The sequence below is a fragment of the Pinus tabuliformis genome, chromosome 9 (assembly GCF_031772625.1).
Source record: "Pinus tabuliformis cultivar Carrire ecotype Pingquan chromosome 9, CPIR1, whole genome shotgun sequence".
In the NCBI taxonomy this organism is placed as follows: Eukaryota; Viridiplantae; Streptophyta; class Pinopsida; order Pinales; family Pinaceae; genus Pinus; species Pinus tabuliformis.
The window spans coordinates 938,314,453-938,335,394 of NC_142307.1; positions in this window are offsets into that span (position 1 = coordinate 938,314,453).

The following is a 20,942-nucleotide window of genomic DNA, read 5'->3' on the forward strand; positions in this document are numbered from 1 at the left end:
CCGCCTCCTTTGTACAAAAAGACTGTAGATGTTTTTGTGTGTTTGTTACATCATTTACAGTTTTCCATTGAAAAAGTAGAATAGTCATACTGTCGTCCTTTAATTTAGATCTGTCGTAAGTGTCGATTTTGATCTTAGGAGAAAGTTTATTTGCTCTTGACAGTCGATTATGCTTTTACTTTTGCCTTTGGTTTGAATTTATGACTTTCTAGTGTCAAAACGAGTATTTATTTCAAAATCATAAAGTGTCGTAATCATCTCTACCTTTTGATTTCGAAAAGAAGCTTGTTTGTGTTTGTCACTTGAAAGCAAATTCAGATTTGTACATCAACTTTCTTTTTAGGCATCAATATTAAGAAAGTGAAAAACAAATACATGCACATGTGCATTTGCATATTGACAGTCTATTTGGCTTGAATTAGGAAAAGTGCATTTACAGTGTGCTCTTTGCTCTTTGAGAAAAGATTGTGTCTTACTTTTCCCTTTGTAGCTAGGATTTTCATTGCTGAAAAGAGATAAAAGTTTGCTTATCATCTTTAGATTGCATTTTAGGAATTACATCTACATCTCGTGGTGATCCCAAAAGGCAAAATTCATAAGAAAGATCAACTTAAAATAAATTGAATGAATCTAACAATGCTTTGGAACTTAACGCACAACATTTAGAGGTCTAGGCTAGAGACGTATTCCGGCGTCGTAAAGCCTGGTAACTGTTGTCCTCACTGATGGTTGGGTGATTCCTCCACTTTGAGACGATAAGTGCCAGTACGGACTTGTGCTCCCACGTACCGTCGAGTATATATTGGGAGACCCCTATAGGCTTAAAACCTTTTATCCATAGGAAGCCGTGTCGGCCGCCCTACTGATCGCAATGCACCGAACACAGCATTCGGGAAGATTGACTGCCGTACCGTAAAAAGTATTCTGCAGTTTTGCGATTGGTTTGGTACTCCCTCGACCTAGATCTCCAGAGCAGTCCCTTTCGTTCCTTTTCAGACTCCTTAATGGAAAAGGTCCATCTGAGCACTTGTCACTTCAGGCTCATTAAAAATCGAAGGAGTCTAGAGTCATCTTTTGTTTTTTCTCGACTCTTTAAAACTGAAAAAACAAGTTGTGTCAAAGCATCTAAAAATTTATTTTAAATGGAATATTCATACCCTTTTCCTATGTTGATCTTAGGTTGAGAAAATGGAGTCTACCAACCAAGGAATTCCCCTTGGTGGAAATCCTAGTCCCTTCTCCTCTTGGGGAGATGTTGGTGCACCCCATAAGGCCACATTGTCGCTTCCAGGACTGACAATTGGCTTGCCAGTATGGCTCTTCTCAACCAATGTCGTTCAGAACACCACTATTCCTGAACAATCGAATCAGCAACCAGACGAGTCCAGAGTTGCCCACTAGCCTTCTACTTCCTCTAATTCTTCCTCTCCTCCTTCCTCTTCGCTTGATGGGGCTGGCAAAGCCAAAAGTCAAGTTCCTAAGGAGAAGAAGGAGAAGAAGAAGAAGAAGAAAAAGAAGAAGGAGCCAAAGGCGAATGGGGGAAAACGAGTGTCATCTAGTGAAAATCCACACACTACACCGACCAGGCCTAAATCGCCATGTGTCATTTGCAAAGGAGACCACTTTCACAGAGAATGTCCTTGCATCCCTCGGATACTAAGGGACTGGTCTCCTCATTTGCACAATCCGGTGTCATCAACCTCTGATGATCATGTTGAAAGCACACCGTCAACTAGCGAAAGTGAAGCCCCAGGACAAAAAGGGAAAGCTATATTTCCTTGTAAATTGTGCGAAGGCAATCATGCTATCCACCGTTGTCCCTTCTTAGACGAAGCGAAAAGAGTTTTGGATGATCGTCCGGTTTCACCGTTACGACTTCCTCCTGGATATAAAAAACTCTTGCCGAGCCCATCGCTAGTTGAGAATCCAGCTGGCCCGCTCAAGTGGTCGGCTGAAGCACCTATCATCGAAGATAAACCATCTGAATCCATACCAGATGAAAGTCAAAAGGTCGAGGCAGCAGTTGACCCGGTCTTGCCTTCAGAAGTTTTATCTTCGGATGATACAGTCACTGAAGAGAATAAGGATGACACCGTCCAAATTCTCTTCATCAACACAGACTCCGACGAACATGGGGGCAATCGACCCATTCCCTTACCGCAGGAGGGAAGTTCGTCAGAGCCATACCCGGCCATCTACTCGGTCCCACCTCCAAGAAACCTAGTTGTCTCCTTCGACTAGAATCAACTAGGCAGACCCCGTTTACTAGCAAGTGTACCATTCCGAATTATCGTTCAAATATATAGAATGGTCATGGCTGGTACCATCATAGATGAGGGGGCTTCTGTGAGTATCCTTTCCTCTATTGCTTGGAAAGCACTTGGTTCGCCATCGCTGTTGCCTGAGATGAGAAATCTGACAGGCTTTGATAAGGGAACCAGTCGACCTTTAGGGATCCTTCCCGATGTGCCCATAACATTGAGAAGGAAGACGGTTCAAATGAACGTAATGGTAGTTCAAGGACCCTTGGATTATAATCTACTCCTTGGACGAGACTATATTTATTGCATGGGAGCCATTGTCTCCTCACTCTTTAGAGTAATGTGTTTTCCGCACGAAGGAAGAGTGGTCAAGCTCGTGGACCAGCTTTCATTTCCCGGATCACGCATAGAAAATACTCATATACCATCTCTAAATGGTCTCTTCACGCAAGAAATGTCTCAATCCCCAGTCCGTCCTCCCGATGAGCGCGAGTAATTCAGAGGGATATGACTGAAACCCAGGGGGCATGCGTCCTGGTCTGCTTCGGCAGGAAAACTTCGGGTATAGGGTAGGTTTCCGTGGGAGAATATGACTAGTCTGTACCCTGTCCGTCAGTGGAAGAGGGGTTATTCTAGAATAAGATTCTCTTGTCAAAGTTATGTGAGTGGCGGACGTCATTGCTCACCTTTGTTTATCTCGGTAGACATCGCTGAAGAAGTGTTTTGTTTGCACCGCGAATAGAACAATCTTTGGGTAACCTGTAAGAGGTAGGCCATTCCTGATAAAACAAATCTTTTGTCTGCAAATTAAGGGGTAACTTTGAAACCATATTTTATACCTGGGGGCATGCAAACCTTTTGGAGTGCAAGTAAGGGGCGGCTATTTATTTTTTAAATTTTTAGGACCTCTAACCCTTTAAACTCGTAGGATTAGTCATCACCGAACTTGCATAAAGAAAGGATGTGGGGCAAAAATCTAAAAATTGTCGTTTTTATATGAGGCTTTCTTATCATATGACTGGATTAATCGAGCAGTTTTAGCACATAGTTCAAGTTCGTTAAAAAATAAACATAAGACATGAGCAAATGTTTCCACCCGCGTTTAAGCTCGTTAAAAAATGAACTATTCCCCGGTAAATAACCACCGTGAATGAAGCATTTCAGCCATTAAAGCCTTGGTCGTGTTTGCACCGTCACCTCCACTTTTCCATTGGCTGATCATTCACCTCCATTTGATTGTTTACCCATTTTGAGGAACAGCTGCGAAGAGTGATTTCACTAGCCATCCTTGTGACACTGTCGTGATTGGAAAATTCCAAACCTTACCTGGAATCAGCTGCTACCCATTTATCACTCGTTCCTCAAAAGACGAGTCTTCTTTAAGCTCTTTTCAACTGAATCGTAAAATATGAAAAGATCGCCGAGTTTTGGCCTTCCAGCTCGTTAAAGCGACCGGAAGTGCTATCCCTCCTCTAGATTTTAGTCTTTTTGGACCTAAGGGATTATTGCACAAAAAGATCGAGCGCTTGTTTTGTTCGGCTCGTTAAAACTATCGAAAATTCATCCCTTCTGTATTGTTTTATACTTTTTCGGACTTAAGGGATTAGATGACGAAAAAGGAATTTTGGAGTTACCTTTACGTACCTTTTCAGACTCTCTAAAAATGAAAATGACCGAGTTATCTTTGTTGTTAAACTCGTTAAAAAGATTAATAGCGACAAACTTGTCTTTAGACGAGAACGAGTTTCACTATCGCTAGGCTCGTTAAAACATAGCGATGGGTTTGCCCGAAGGGAAAATTATAGAACAAGCATATGTTATCCTCCTGAAGCTTGACAAAAATAAAGAGGTACTGGTCAGCAATGACTGGGGAAAAATTGGGAAGAAACTCAAAGAATCTTTATTGGTAGCAAGTCGCTCTTGAACATGACACTTCCACTCCGTGCCTGAGTCGGGTTGGGTTTTTTCATTCACCGGTCACATCACCATGGTCACACCATACCATCCACATTTGGGGTAAATGCTACCAATCCATCACATAAGTGTCGCCGACATGTTCAAGAGAAGTCATCCAGAGAAGTCACCCATGTCCCATCCACTACCATACATTATACTTCATTCTTTCATGACCGCCATCCTGAACCATATATCATCAGATCGTTTTCACCTCCATCAAAATCATTTGCTCTGTTCCGTGTCATTGATGTGGGATTCATTAAGGCCATCCTTTGACGGATCGCTTCTTGTCGACACCAGCTCATTATCCAAGAAGTTGATCTAGGAACACCCCATTCAGTACTTTGAAGCTTGCATGCCTCAATGGCAAGTTTCTCACTTCCGGCGACAGGTATACATCAATGACCTTCGACCAAAAGATTTTGCGTGGTGTTCAACGCCAAGTCCTTTATTCACACCACGTGAATTGTACTACAGTACCTTGAGGGTCATCATCATTATCGGTGATTCCTCTCGCACTTGTTAACAGTTTACATCATTGACTGGTAATCAAGCGATGTCTTTCCATGTTCGACTTCAAAACATTTCTCACATGGATCGACTTGTACTTCGAGTGAAGATCGGACGAGATTGAAGACCCCGGATCTAGTTTCATCCATCTGGGCTGCAATATATATTCAGGAAAATAAAGACATTGAAATGTACAGCACTGCAGCACAGATAATCATCCTACCAAAAGGATGATGGCTCTATCAGAATCATCTGTCTACCATCAAATGATTGTCTGTCCTATGTACATGAAAATGAATTTATAAAGCTGAGCATGGGAATGCCTGCCTCAGCTAGATCATGAAAACAGTATGAAGATAATGTATTGTATTGTATCTTATTACAGGTCTCCTCCCAGCATTGAAAGAACTTCGGATCCTCCTAATAAAGCATTTCACCCGATAAACGGCCTCATACTTTAGGGGGCAATTGTTATAGACATTTTTGTGCCTTACAGCTCTAAGCATGAAATGTCCATAAACCAAGGGATCCTAAGTCCCTAAAAGTGTTGTTCCGGCCCCTAAAGGAACAAGGTCAACAAATTACAGCTTCTCCCAGAAGTTCTCCACCAGAAACTGCTCAGAATTAGTCAAATCAGGATCATTTCAGCTGCTGCACTAGCTAGCTGCGTTGCATAGCACCCAAGTACACTAGCTAGGTTCATTGCAATGCACCCAAATGCACTACCAGGGTGCGTTGAGCGGGAAATGACAAATGGCAGTGTCATTCCGCGAGGTGGACAGACAATGGAAGCTTCCAAAATCTTCCCCAATGACACTTGCCTCACTGAGTTCGACCAAGGATGAGTAAGAGGCTCTCAGTCTCCAAGTGGAAGCAAGAACTGACAGAGAGAAGCCACCAGTCAGATCATAAGCTGGCTCATCCTCTTTGCATACATCTATATATGGATCCCTCATCCCAGAGATCCAGAGGCTGGAATTTTGTACATTGCGGAGAATTGTTGTTGGTTTTGAGATAGATATCAGAGTATTGGGTGATTTATGCTTTGTTGGAGGTGAAGAGGGGATTCCTTTACTGGGAGGTTGATGCTGGATCAGGAATCATCGGTTGTAACTCCTCCTGGATCTTCTTGTTATATCAATAAAACTATTTGAGTTTCTCCTACATGCTTGTGTTTCATTGATGTTTGTTACATTTGTATGTTTAGCTTAAATCTGATCCTAAGCTATTTATGAATATAAATCCATGTCTTTGTGTAGTTTTCTTCTTCTATGATCTTACAGGAACTTGGTGAAGCTGGGCAAGTGAGGGAGCAGGTAGCTGGAAGCTGTCAAAGAGGAGAGAGATTGGATCAAAGGACTAGCACAAGACACAGATTGGTTCATCCTATTCCTCTTCGTTTATAGTTCATAAAGAAGAATACAAAAGTAGTTTTCCCTGTTTGTTTCTAAGGTCACTATCACACCTTAGTGGGATAGGGTTGTTCTGAATAGACACTTTTCCCGTTAACATGGTCGAATTCAAATTCAAAAGCTGCTATGAATTACAAAGGGTTGTCCAGCAAACAACACTTGGAAATTTGAGAACTGAGTTGTTGCGCACCCAGATATTCATGGACCTAGACTTGTTCGATCTTCTGAAGGCGAATTTGTTTCTTGAGAAATTACCCAAGACGTTGAGAGACTTGTGGAATCACACTATGGTAGCACCTGAAGAACCCATGGATGCTGGAGTAATGACTACTGAGGAAGCCATGCAGGCGATTATGGAAGTGGAAGCCCCAGAAAGTGTCGGGATAGTCGTAGAAATCCCTAAATCGCCGAGACCCAAGAAAGACAAGCAGGCCATGGTACCGGTGCGTGTATCACCTAGGAATCCCTTAAGAACTAAGATTACGATGGAAGAAAAGGGGAATGTTATCAATTTGGAGGCTGATGAGGAGGAAGAATTTGAAGAAATCTTGGTAGAGGAGGAGGATGTAGAAATGGAGGTTGAAACCCAGGGTACGGACCCTCTTACCAGGCTAACTGCATATGTTCCTCCGCAGAAGGGTAAAGTGAAGGTGCCCAAAGATATAGTAGCAAGAGATCTCTGCAAACTCTACTAATCCCTGATGACATTATTTTTGAAGGAGCACACTTGGGACGAGTGCTCGTGGTGAAGTTTGAGGATTGGGATCTCGCGGACCACAAGAAGTTCCCGCATCTCGCAACTGCGCAACTCATGTGATAGAAGAAATATATGCCGGTCAGAATCATAGAATTGGAGCTGCATAAACGGTTGAGTGGAGTTTAGAGAGAAGGGTTGCTAAACCTTCTTTGGGTGCCGCATTACCATCGCGCCCCAGTGACCATTTTTATCATCAGACAACTGCTCTGCCTGGTACATGATGGGTGCTTGTGGCTGGATGAGCCCATCCCCATCACAGACCATTTGATTCATAGAATTACCTGGCTCCATTGCAAAGGGGATGACCCAGAAAACATCATGGAGGGAAAGAGCGATGATTTGGCCATCACGGAGGCCATGAAAAAGAAGTTTAAGCTCAGGAGGAAGAAGAGAGGGTACGCCATTTCAAGCATCAACAACCCTGTGGTTAAATTCACGACACAGATATTGGCAAGGAAGGTTACAGGGAAGTGCCGTGCAGTTGAGTTGCTCGCGCTGATGGTTTCACTAGCAGCACAATGCGCAAAAGAGGTCTAGTTCAACTAGGAAAACTACTTATGCAGAGAGTTCCTTGAGAGCTGTCGTGAGGCACAATAGCAGGGAAAAACTTTTCACTATATGTGGCTTTTGTTGTCCATAGTACTGGTGGCATGGGAATTGATTGAAGATAGCTAGTTCCTGACGATTGTGCAGGACCTTCCAGAGGCAGCGAAGTACGCTTCGCTGTGGGCAACCAGGGATGCATAAAGGATCAGGGACAACAAAATATTTTGGGTGCTCATGGAGATGAACATCAGAATGGGAATTAGTCACAAGATGTGGTTATCGCCCACAGTCTACAATAGTCTACAGACCTTCATGGAGTTCAAGGCATATTTTCACCATGTCTACATCATGGCATGGTAAGACCTCGCGAAGATGTGGCACGAGTTACCCTATCTAGTGACAGACAATGTCATCTTCGTAGTCCTTGAGTCATGGTCACCGGAGTGGTGCACCCTAGCCAGCTTCACGATGGAAGCAAGAAGTTGGTTGTGTAGCAGAAAATGGAAGAGGCAAAACTGCGAATGGTGTAGTTGGCAGAAAAGCACAGAAATGAAGCAGCAACAGCTAAGGCCTAGGCGGCACGTGACACTGTGAAGTTGGCAGAAGAGAAGCAAAAGAAAAAGGATAGAAGTCACTTTCACCTGAGCTGGAGACTGATACAAAGCTGGGTGGCGTGGATTCATAGATAGAGTCCATTTAGCTAAAACGTTTGCGCCCAAGAGAGCAGGTAGGGTCGTGAAAGAAGTCGAAGGTTTCAAAGACTTCATTCGACCCGATCACCCTCACTAAGGGGGATCTACACTAAATTGGTGAGACGGTGAGGGACATCACTGCAGAGGCCCTCTAATAGTTCGAGGAGAAACAATAGATGGTGTTGGGGGCTCTCCGAGCATAGATACAGGAGCTACAGGTCCGCAATCCACAGGCTGGCATAGTGTCAACTAACCTTGCAGTAGGCACGTCTGTGGCCAAGGAAATGCTGCACGACCGGATGACCAACACCATAGTGCTGCCAGATGGAGCACTCGCTATAGAAAATGAGACCGACAGGACTATGGTGAGTGGGTTGAAGGGAATTAGATTAAACATAGTTGCACTCCCTCGGGAGACGCTCTATATTTTGTAGGATGGAGTTACTACAAAACTACGAGCTAGGGAGGGTTAGGCACTCCAGGTAATGAGTGAGCAGCACATCAATATTGAACAGTTGAGCCTACAACATTACGAGGTAGTGGCATAGAATAGACAAATGGTGTAGGTGATGGAGGAAGCCTGCCATATGGTCATGGAATTGGCCATCTAAGCAGAAGCATTATTGGAGGCGCGTGTCCAAAAATTACCAGTAGGGGTGCGCAAGGCAAAGGAAGAAATGGCTAGGGTTCAGCTGGAACTGAACCTTTAGATAGAAGAACTGTAATGGAAGGCGCAACCTCCAACTCCACCAGAGGTTAGGGAAAAACATGCCATCACGATTACAACAGCAATAGCGGAGGTTAACAGTGCGGTGACACACTATACAAAGCTGCTCGAGCAGTCGTTCAAGGTTCTCACCACCCTGCAGGAGGACCCAAACATATAGTGCTTAGAGACAAAGGCGTGTGAGCTACAATAGAGATATGACGAAGTAAAAGGGACCTTGTAGAGTTGCCCTTACACAGAGGCTCACAAGGATGCAGCAGGGTAAAGCGCTCAAGGAGGAGGTTCATGTTGCTAGGCATAAGGAGGCAGTTTTTAAGGCACGCTTACAGTCATGGATTGATGAGACGTACACCATTACAACCTCCATTGAAGTAAAGCTCATGCATCTACAAGCAATGCAGGAAAGGATCTGGGGTAGTAGTTTAGTGACAGTGGTCACTGAACAGCACGCCGAGGAAGTACATCAGGCAGTCGCTCAATGCGCTACTGAACTTGCAGTGATCCAGTCAGAGTTGGGAGGTCTTCACGCAAAGATCTTCGCACCAATAGAGTGAGTTGAGGGCGAGTCATGATGTTTGTGTTGGGGGCCTGTTGGGCGCGGGATCCCCCAAAGGAAGTTTTGGGGCTTAGAGCCTAGATTTTGATCAAAGATTGTAATTCCGACATAAAGACTCCGCATTTTGTGGGTACAGAGCGCATAGTTTGTAAAAGAGTCATAGGGTTGTCCACCCTTAGTTTTTTTATTATAATGTCGATTGTAGAGCTCTAGCGATGGTGTGTGGACCATGGGATTGTATAAATAGAGCGAGGCTCTAAGTAGTTAAGAGAAAAATTGATAAGAAAAGATGAACATATGATGTATGCAAGATAGATCTGAGGAGCAAAGTATAGTTTTGGGTTGTATAGTAGAAGAAGGCTCTGCAGCTGAGTGTGCAAAGGCCTAGTAGTCCGCAGCTGAGTGTGCGGACCCCTGCAACTGAGTGCGTAGGGCGAGTCGAGTTTGTAACACTGGGAATTATTAATAAAGAGAAGTTTCCTATCATTTTTGTGTATTTATTTCCTGTTTTATGCATATGTTATCTTTGGTATGAAATTCACTTCTAATACTTATATGATGCACGAATGTGTATAATTGTATTGATTAAGTGAATGCAAGATACAATATTCGTTTACAAGAAGTTAACTAAGATCTGTTAAGAAGATAAGTAAGATACGTGGTGTAGTTTGAGGAAATAGTGCAGTTTTCTGCCCTAGCAGCGAAAGTATCTCAGCCCCTGGTTAGGGTTGCATGAAAGACAATTATAATAGATCATGAAGGTATTGAAGGTTGGAACAGTGCACAAAATGACCTGTGCGAAGACAAATCTAGTTGGACTAAATCGACATCTCAGAGCTCTCAAGGGTGCGGAAACTTGGTTCAAACATCCCCCCATACTACTTCGGGTGAGACTTCAGTCCATGCTCCGTGGGATGATGCCGAAAGGGCTAGTAGTGTAGGGATTTGTTTGGCTAAATAACTTTGAACCTGGGTCAACCCCCCATAAGCCAACATATATGGTGGCATTCGTTGACCATCACCATTTCATATTTTGGTGAGGGTCAAAAAATTTCACTATAAAGTCATTAGTGATGGTCAAAAGAGCCTCTGTCACCAAAAAATGTTTGTCTCCATTCCATATGAATATCAGGGCACGATGGAATTGAAACACCAACCTCTTTCTTGTAAAGCAGGTGCTCTTCCATTGAGATAACACCCTTTAAATAATTAGACTTTAAAAATTTAAAACTTGAAAGGTGTATAAATTATAAAATCTACAATTTTCAATAAATTATAAAACTTTGTAAAGTCTTGGAAAATCTTTTACAAAATAAGAAAAATAGCATTGAACCTATAGGTCCCTACATAATGGTTATGGAAGTTATCAAAAGTGGGTTGTTGGGGAGGGGCGAGGGGGGGGGGGGGGGGTTGGAAATAGTTACATATAAGATACTCATTTAGAAGTGAAACTTTGAAGACATTTATAGCCTATAAATGACTTATAATTATCAAACCTAAAATCCATAATTACATGAAATATTGATTTCTCAACTTGTGAATCATGTAAATTTGTTGTGATAGCTTAAAAATATGCCTCTAAAATACTAATTTGCATGCCAAAAAGTAAAAACAGTGAATATATATGATACAATTATGAATAATGAGATACTTCTTGAATCCTAATAGCTATGGGGTCTATAAAACTAATTGGGATTTCTTTTAAGTATTGACGAATTCAAGATGTCAAAATAAAATGATCAATAACAATGATCCTAAAATGAAACCCCTAAACAATTGTTAAAATGGTAAGCACAAAGTTTGGCTAATATCGATTACACCAAAAAAATATCCAAGGGGCATTCAAACACTTCCAAATCCACACCAAGCATGAGTATCTAAAGATGCAATTGCATGGATACAAGGAAAGCACTCTCTACCTCTCAATGATAATTATGTCCTCCTACAAGTACTTCAACTAACAATGGGGTGTGAAGATAATAACCTCAAAGAAAAAATAACTAAACAATACAAAAATACACTACACCCCCAACTACCTTTATAGAATAGATCTAGTAAAATAACAAAATATCCATAGAGAATAGGACTAGTTAGCAATTGCCCCTAAAGCTGCAAAGATACACCAAAGGAATATAATATTTGTGTCTTCCTAGCGCAAGCCTGCAGATAGAAAACTTTGATGTAATTATAATGCTTTGTCTCCATGTAGCTAAAACAAGGTTAAATTCTCTTGAGAAAAAATTGCAAAGACTTCCACTGACATTCTTCTGATATGCTATGGTTTAGGAAATTCATGTTTCTCAAAAAAAATTGGATGCTCTAATAGTTCCATTGAAAACATGTAAATGGTTTATCCAGAATTCTAAAGGTAAAGTTTGTCCTGAGTTGTTTGTTGGCCAAAAACAAAATTCAAGTTCAACCAAAATTGCATACTGGCCAAAAACAAGTCCTGCATCAGTTAATGAGGGAAATCAATTCTTTTGACAACTAAACCATTCATGATCTCTCAAACTGATCAGTGGTTTGTTTCATGATCTATTATGTTTACTGTATAAGTTCAATGACTGCACCATCTTGTATTCTATATTTATTTCTTATTAAATACATGTATCAATATCATCATGAAAGATAAGAGCATATTTGTTGCTCAACAATTGTCTACTCTCCACAAACTATAAGATTTTTTCCTCTTACAATAACTATAGTTTAAATATAATTAAAAAAAACTCATTAGACTAAATTGTTTGTTTAGTGAAAGCTTCTAATTAGGGTTGTGCATTTTACATGTGTCTGTCACTTTATAAGAGCTAGAATGTCCATGGTAGAATAAAATGTTACATCACTACAATGCAGCTCAATAAAAATAGTTAAATGCGAAATGGCAACTATGATAGAGTAATAAATTCATATCTGGATAAAACAAATTACTAAAAGTAAGGCTTATATAAAACACAAATTACATGATCAATATTTTACCCATGAAATAAACATGAAATTTAATGACCTTATGTTCAGGTTCAAAACATGCATTCTTTAGAAAAATAGAAGAGAGAGCTTGAATTTTCAAAAATTAAGATCACTTTAAAAGAATTTTTGTCTTCATGAAATTTTAAAATATGTAGAAATGTATATTATAAATGACATTATCACTAGGAAATTTTGCTAAGAACAAGCCAACCATAAGAAAATATTAGATGAATGACAAATTAATGTCTTGTGAGATGAAAATTAGTTAAAAGAAACACACATGAAGAGCTTTGAAAGAATTTTTTTTGCTTTAATCTTGTTACAAATAAATGCAACTTCAAGGATTTTGATTTGTCACCCTATTTGGATAGAATCTTGCTGACAACTTACTTTATTTCAGTTTCATTCACTATTCATTTTCTAGGGCACTTGGCTTTGTTCAGTGCTAAGGAAACTTTTATAAAATTATTTATATCGCTACTAAATTCAAATTATTCTCATTGAAATCTAATATTTATGGATGGTATCATTTAGTGTGGATGTTAAGAAGGATTATGTTGAAAAATTTGTTAGGGTTGAAGCATGAACTTCTCTAGTTTTAGGGAATAATTATGTGATTTTCTTAGTTTTGGCACCAAGTGGAAATAAATCTTACCTTTGTGTTTCTTGGTAGAATTGACAACTCCCTCCTCATACTCATTAAAATGTACAACTCTAAACCAGGTCATGTAATTAGATGAAATTCTAGTAGGTTGTATCAAGAGATAATACCTCCTCACACTTCTTCCTTGTAACTACATGAAATGGTGTGTTGTCATTTTTGTCAGGTAGCATAACTATTGTTGGGTCAACCTGAAGTAGTTTCTTCACCACATACAAGCAGTTGGCTCCTTTGGATGCCATGTGCATTATTTTCTAGCCCTTTATGTGTATTCCTTGAGCCATTTGTGGATCCTTTGCTAGTAAATCTCTCACAATATATGTGTAACCACTTCTTGTAGCCAAGTGTAGTGCATTATTGCCATTGTTTCTAGCAATCCATGTCAACTATGTCTAGAAAGAAGCTCATTGACCACCTCAACATGACCCTTAGTTGTAGGAGAAATGAGGTGTTGCATTTGATAAATACAAATCTTTTCTCAGATCAAGGTTGTGTTTCAAAAGTTCCCTAACAACACTTGTGTACAATTTATCAGTGAACTTTGTATGAATGTATTGTGCTACATATTTGTAAATCAAAATTCATAATATGTGATCCCAGAAACCAATTAAACCTCAATAGATCACAAAATGAATTCCACTATTTAGTAGTCCACAACTCACATTCATCAAAAGAGAAAATGGCATAGAGGTTTCTCACATGGCATGTTAGATAAAAAATTAGGCAAAGAACATAAGATAAGAATTTGATTTCATATGCATTGTTGTTTTGAAATTTAATCTAATATTTTTTTCTAGTAGTTTGTGAAGGGAGAGTATGAGTATAATTTCTCTTGTTGTGTCTCTCTAATGGTTCCCAATAGCACATAAGCATCATGGAAGCTTTCTAGTCCAAATGGTGATGCTAAATCACCTTAGACTCGAGATCAGGAGGTGGTTGTACTGCATTCTTTGTTTGGTAGAGGGGCAGTCTTTTTCTTGAAGGTTGGTTCTCTTGCTTTTATTTCATCTGTTGGATGCATGATGACTATAGCTTTTCCTTGCACCTTTGTCTATCACCACTGAATCATGTTCCCAAGACTCATAGTGTTGAATTTAAGCCTGTCCCCTATTGTGGAATTCATTGATTATGATTATAAACACATTTATCTAACCTCTTTAGAAAATAAAAGCATTTTGTGATGAGAATGCACAAGAACCAAATTACAACAGCCTCAGGTGTTTAGATAGAAGAAGCACAACATGAATATTACTCACAATTACTTGCTCCAAGTACACCTCAGTTAGAGAGGCTTCAACTGGTTAAACTCAATATTAGGGGTTGTCTCTATCAAAAGTGTGATTTGCGGTTTTTAAAGGCCCGTGGTTTTTCCTATGCATGAACTTGGCACGATGATGTGAACTAGTATCAACGTTGGGAAAGGAACATATTGAATGTTGCCTCCATTTATTTCTTTCCATATATTGGTAATTTTTGAATTAGTAACTAAGCACTGGGAATGCATAGGTTCTACCTTGAATTCTACCACTCTTGAAATTCTTAAATAGAAGAATCTACTTCCGATGATTCTCTCAATATCCTAAACAAGACACCAAAAAATATTAATACAATAATATAGCATGAGTCTGCAATTTTGTAAAGGACTTTTGCATTGCACGTAATAATAAGTGATAGGAATTTATGGGGATATTAATTATTTGAGATTATTCATCTAAAAAGTTATTCCAATTTTTTTAATAGTATTGGACTATGGTATGAATCCCTATATATGGTGTTTAAGTGAACTTGGAAGAAGTCTTTTGTAAAATAAACATGTGCTATACATATGTAGTAGCCATTAGAGGTTATTTTTCTAGTTTTATTATGTTTTTATGTGTTCACTCAAAGGGTCTTAATGTGAAATAAGGTTAAGGAAAATGATCTAATAGGAAAGAGACCAACCTGTTCCCAAGAGCTGTGTAAAAGAACTTGAAATCTATCATTAGCTCCATCACCAACATATCACTAGTACAAAATGACTAATTAGCTACTAAAAAAATGGCTAAAATTTCCATATAAATGACTATTTTTGGTCGGCAACCAATAGTAGTTAATTTATAGTATCTTATAATGCAAACAACATTTAGTCATTTTTAGCTTAGTCATTAATTGGTTGTCTCAATTTTATTATCTAGAAGTATATTTAGTCATAAGTTTGGTCATTAATTTAGTCATTAATTGTCACAATTAATGACCAAATATACAACAAAATATATTACTAAATGATTGCCTGATAAGACCAATTAATGACTAAAGAAATATGACCAAAAATTAAAATGTTGGTAATGTTATAAGATACTGTAAATTAGCTGCTAATAGTCATATATATTCAAATTTTAGTCATCGTTTGAAATCAATTAATGGCCAAAGAAATATGACTAAATTTTGGTCGCATTATAAGATACTGTAAATTAGCTACTAATAGTCGTATATATGAAAAATTTAGTCGTCATTTGTAATAAAAAAAATTATCATTTGCAATAGTCATTTATCTTTTTTTGGTAATTTCATATTCATTATATAAATAATTACTTTAGTAGTTTATAGTCGTTTCATTTATTTTTATTAACAACCATTACAAGCAACTGATTTAGTCGTATATTCATTTTATTTGTGATCGTCATTAATCAACATAAACTACTAATTTAGCAGTTTTAGATTGATTTTATGTGTTCATTATTAATCAACATAAATTAATTAGTATGCTTTTTGAACTAAATTAAAAAAAAAAATGTCACACAATGTACATGTTCATCTAATATGAAAACACGTAGTTATAAATGTTAATTATAATACTAAATAATATCAAGTGCTACTATAAATAATTTCAACCCCAAAAATTATATTATATAAAATGTCTAGTATTACAATATGAGTTTCCAACTTAATATTGGTTAGAGTAAAATTTACACATGAAATATTATTTCATCACTTCAAAACGTTATCATTGCATTGTCAAGGCATTGCAGGTGAATTCACCAACTATGAGGACTTGACCATCAGTCTTTGTGTGTGTCTTATGTGGGATATTGGCTCTACAAGTACCAGTAGACTAGTTCTCTTCTCTCTCTCTTTAATTTTCATTTTTTCACTCCAGTGCTATTGTTCTCCTCTTTATTCAATTCTTGCTTCTTACTGTCAATATTGAGTTCCTTTTCTCAAAAATAAAAAGTATATACAATACAGAGTATAAGACATGAAAGATGATGAACACTAGGCTATAAAATAAGTGTGATTATAATGGATTTATATGATATATACCTTAACATTAGCAATATTGTCAATGTCATTTTTCACCATAAAAGTAAGAAACTCAAACACGTTTTCTTCAGTTGTGCAATATTGGCCATTATGTGGCGAGATGACCAGTATACACAAAGCAAATAAAACATCACCATAGAAAATAACACCTTAGTAAACTTAGTATTCAACCTTCAAGGAATTCTAGGCACAATCATCCCAACTAAGTTACATGCTAAAAATCTTAACTTGTAGATTACTTATATAGTGTGGGAATGCAAACAAAACTCCTAGAAAAAGCCAAAGCTAAGTCTAAAATAAAATGAAAAGAATTAAAAAGGATACAATAATAGGATAGCCTTGTATACATGTATATAACTAGATGATGTAGAAGTCTAAGTGAATAAGTCCAATGCTGGAGGTTGATGATGTCAAGCATGCCCAAGTCTAATGAGCATTTTTTCAAATAAGAACTACTATCTAGGTCCATTATCACATATGAATAAGTCAACTAGTCTATATCAAATTATTAATGTTTTTCTTATATTTATGGATCACTACAACATAAGTGGATAAATTTCAAAGAAAATTACCTTCCCATTGTGTTCCTGACCTATGGTACAATATATTAGCTGTGATTTGGAGCAAATTTCCAACATTGAAAATATATAGCAATCACCACTAGTAATCCCCCAAATAGGATTGTTTTGGAATGTAACTTTTAGATTCCAATTACTATATGATTCTTGAATGAAAAATACACATTGAATTCCAACACCACACTTCCAATTTGAGGGAACACCTATGGCCATCCTCAATAACTTAAACTCAAAACATCAGTGATCATTATAATGAAAAGATAAAATAAGAGTAGTTTTGATATGTTTTGTAGATTTACATGAAAAGCACCAATAATTTTCCCATATTTACCATACTTGTAATTTCCAAGATATAACTCATCTTTTACAACAAATAATTCATTTAATACAAAAATGAATTTAACATATTACAACAATACCACCAATATTTGATACTCAATTAGTTCAAACCAGTTAGCACAAAAACTTCAAGAAAGAGCAACAAGTAGAAACAAAAAATCCATCAATTAATAATCAATAAAAAAGGATCAACATTTTGTTGGCACTTGATAAACAACTATAAATTCTATTGAAAATCCATTGCAACTAGTGGTCTTATTCAAAGAGAAATACTACTTGGAGAACTCATCTTCCAAATTATTTGCTATATCCATGAAGATTTCTACTATCCTCAAAACAAAATTCACATTCAATATTTTAGATTTCTGAAGCTTCCCAAAGGCCTTACCAAATGAAGCTATGAATTTCATCAATTTTCATAAAATGCTTCTTGGATTGAAAAAATATAGTTTAACCATGTGATAGATAAGTCAAGCAAGTAAAAAATTGTGTACAATATTTCTTAGAAGACTTCATGTTAAAATCAAAACTCGCATATTTCAAATAGAAAAAGAATCTTAATAGATATGGTCAATATTCCAAAACAATAGAGTGGATATAAAAATGTGGGTAGAACTAAAAAAATCCTAATTGTAATACAATTTATTAATTATTCTAAGCGAATCCAAATAGATAGATATAAGTTTTCATTTTTAGCTTTCTTTCCCATATATTTATTGGACGTGGAAGCTAACCTACATGCATTTCGCAAGGTTGTTTTAGCAAGAGTATATGTTTCATTCTCATATTCCACACTTTCTTTTTCATGAACAATCATAGCAGGTTTTGGAGGAATTAGTTGCTACATCAGTTGAATTGTCAACTTTCATTTTCTCGATTGATGTTTTCCTGCATGTGCATTATTTGAGTTTTCCTTTATATAAGAAAACATCTGAAAATAAAACATTCATCATGCAAAACAGTGACTAATTATAAGATTCCAACCCATACTCTTTATTGTTGGAAGAAAATGAGTCAACTACGCTCAACTGACATAATTAAAGTTATCTAAAACCAACATGGTGGACATCTGAAGTTCTGATACATGAAATTTTTCCTTTGCGTGGATAAATTTCTCTTTGTGTGTGGCAAGGCCTATTAACTTTTTTGAGAGTGATGACTTATACTTAACATTAGATTTTACTGTTTCCAATTGATTTTTTAGCATCTTGAGAGATAATATTTTTTGTTGCATCTCAAATGTGTATGATCTCATTTCCCCTAACATATATGACTTACGCATGAGGCTAATGTTATAAAGAATATAACACATACCCAACAATCGGAAGGGAATTAATGATTATAGATGCTTATGGATCAATTCTATAGCTTGTAGGAGCAGTTGTTTGTCACCTAGAGATCTTTGGGAAGGCCCTAAGAGAATGAAGCTAGGATTGGTCAATGGTCCAAAATTGGACCCACTAATTTAATTTTTTTCTTTACAAGTAGCCATGATGAATGTTCTTAACCCTTATTTTTATTATGTAAAAAGGTGTGAATTTGGATCAGTAATGATCCTTAGTGGAGATACTTACTGGTAATATTTTCCAACATTCAACAAATTCCCTCTATTCATTATATTTCCATTTTTCTTCTTTTATTCCATTGTGTATGCTCCTGATCAGATGCTCAGTATTTAGCTCAAAAATGAAAGTTATCAGATTGTCTTGAAACCTGATCGACTACGTCCGTCTCATCAAGACGATCACAAAGCAATTCGTTTCACTGAAAATTGAGTCTGGATGAAGGGGAAAATGCATGTTGTTCATTTTCCTAAACAACCAACAAAAGTGCAGAACATGACAGAATGATGGCATGGCAGTACAGTTAGCATGATAGGAATCTTCTTCAGTTTTTTTCTTGATGAGGCTGTGACAAGTTTCACTTGAGAATTCTTTAGTTTGGTTGTGTGAAGGTGGAGTTGCCCAATGTCCTCCAAAGTGGAATTATAGGTTTATGGTGAATATTAAGTGGAAATAGTTTATATATATATATATATATATAGTAAATATCAAAAATTATATAATTCGCATACATATTAAACAATGGCGCATTTCAAATGTTTATGGTATAGTTCCAAACCATATTATATAATTCCAAACTAATTGAATGGTCAAAGTCAAAATTCTGCACATATATAACTCCACATTTAATTAAAGGCATCGAACTATAATGGTAATGTTTGATTCAATGGGCAAAATATATTAAGGGATGGGCGGACGACGGTCGAACCCATGACCTCCCCCTCCCAACTCTACTACTTTACCATTGAACCATCATAGGACTTTCTAAATGGTGGTAAAAAACCTTATTTATTTCTACAGTGGTGTCAATGGCAGGAGTAGAGGGAGCCAGTCCCGTAGGCTAGCTCCCTCACCATACGACCATACATTAAAAGTCGTGGGCCAGTTCTAAGGTTAAGCATGCTTAAGGCACCAATAATCATGCTTAACTTTAATTAATCTAAATTATTATGTTGGTGGTAGTTTTGGAGGCATGCCAAATTCAGCGAAATGTCTAGTTTTGGAGGTGCTAATTAGAGTCTTCTCCGACTTTAGCGGGGTTTCCTAGGGAAAAATTGAATGAAGCATATCTTGAGCAATTTTCGACCAAATGGAGCTCAAAAAGAGGTTTTATTCACTAATTTGTACATTCTAAACTCATGGGAATAGGTTTGAAAGGAAATAGAAGACTTCTATAGGTGATTTTTCCACAGGGAAGTTCATGGAAGTCTAGGGCCACCAAGGAAGGAGGTCATCCCCAGATCAACCATAGTCCATTTTCAGAGATATAATAGTCATTTTTGGCTAATTTAGACATTATAAACTCATTGGTACATGTTGTAGAGAAAATAGAAGACTTATATAGGTGATTTTTCCACAAGGAATTTTAGGGAAGTCTATGTCCACTAGGGAAGGAGGTCATGCCGAGATCAGCCAGGGTCATTTTTCAAAGATCTAATAGTCATTTTTAGCTAATTTGGATATTCTGAACACATTGGTGTAGGTATCAAGAGCCATAGAGATTTGTAAATAACATTTTTTCCACATTGAGCTAATATAGAGGCCCAAGCCATAGAAGATGGAGCAAGGAGATGTAGCCCAGGAGGGGTGAACTCCTTCATCAAAACACTGTGTCAATGTGTCTATTTGATGGTTTTCTACACTGTACATGTTTGATTTTTAGTATTTGTTTTGAAGCTAATTTTCTCATGAATGTATTTTTAAACTTAGGGAAATTTACTTGATTGCATGCACAAATAGCTAATTAAACCTCAGCACAAGGAGAAATAAGCATGCACATATTTATAAATCTATAATTGTTATTAGCAAAACAAAACTAATCATATAAAAATATATCAAGTTGGTGTTAGAAAAAAGGTTGAATTTGTTGATTTCTCGAGTTTGTGCAATTAGGGTTTTAATGGTTGCAAAATTGTGATGCTTACAAGGTCAAACTTGCATAAAGGAGAAGGGAAGCTATTGGTTGCAACTCCTAAGGTAATGCCTAGAAGAAGGAGAGACACAAGGCCATAATCTCCACCACCCAAAGTTCCAATTCCAGCTGCACTTGAAACTCAAGTTTTTCCTTCAATTGAGATTGAAGAGGTACAAGCAGTACAAATTTTTGACCCTGAATCC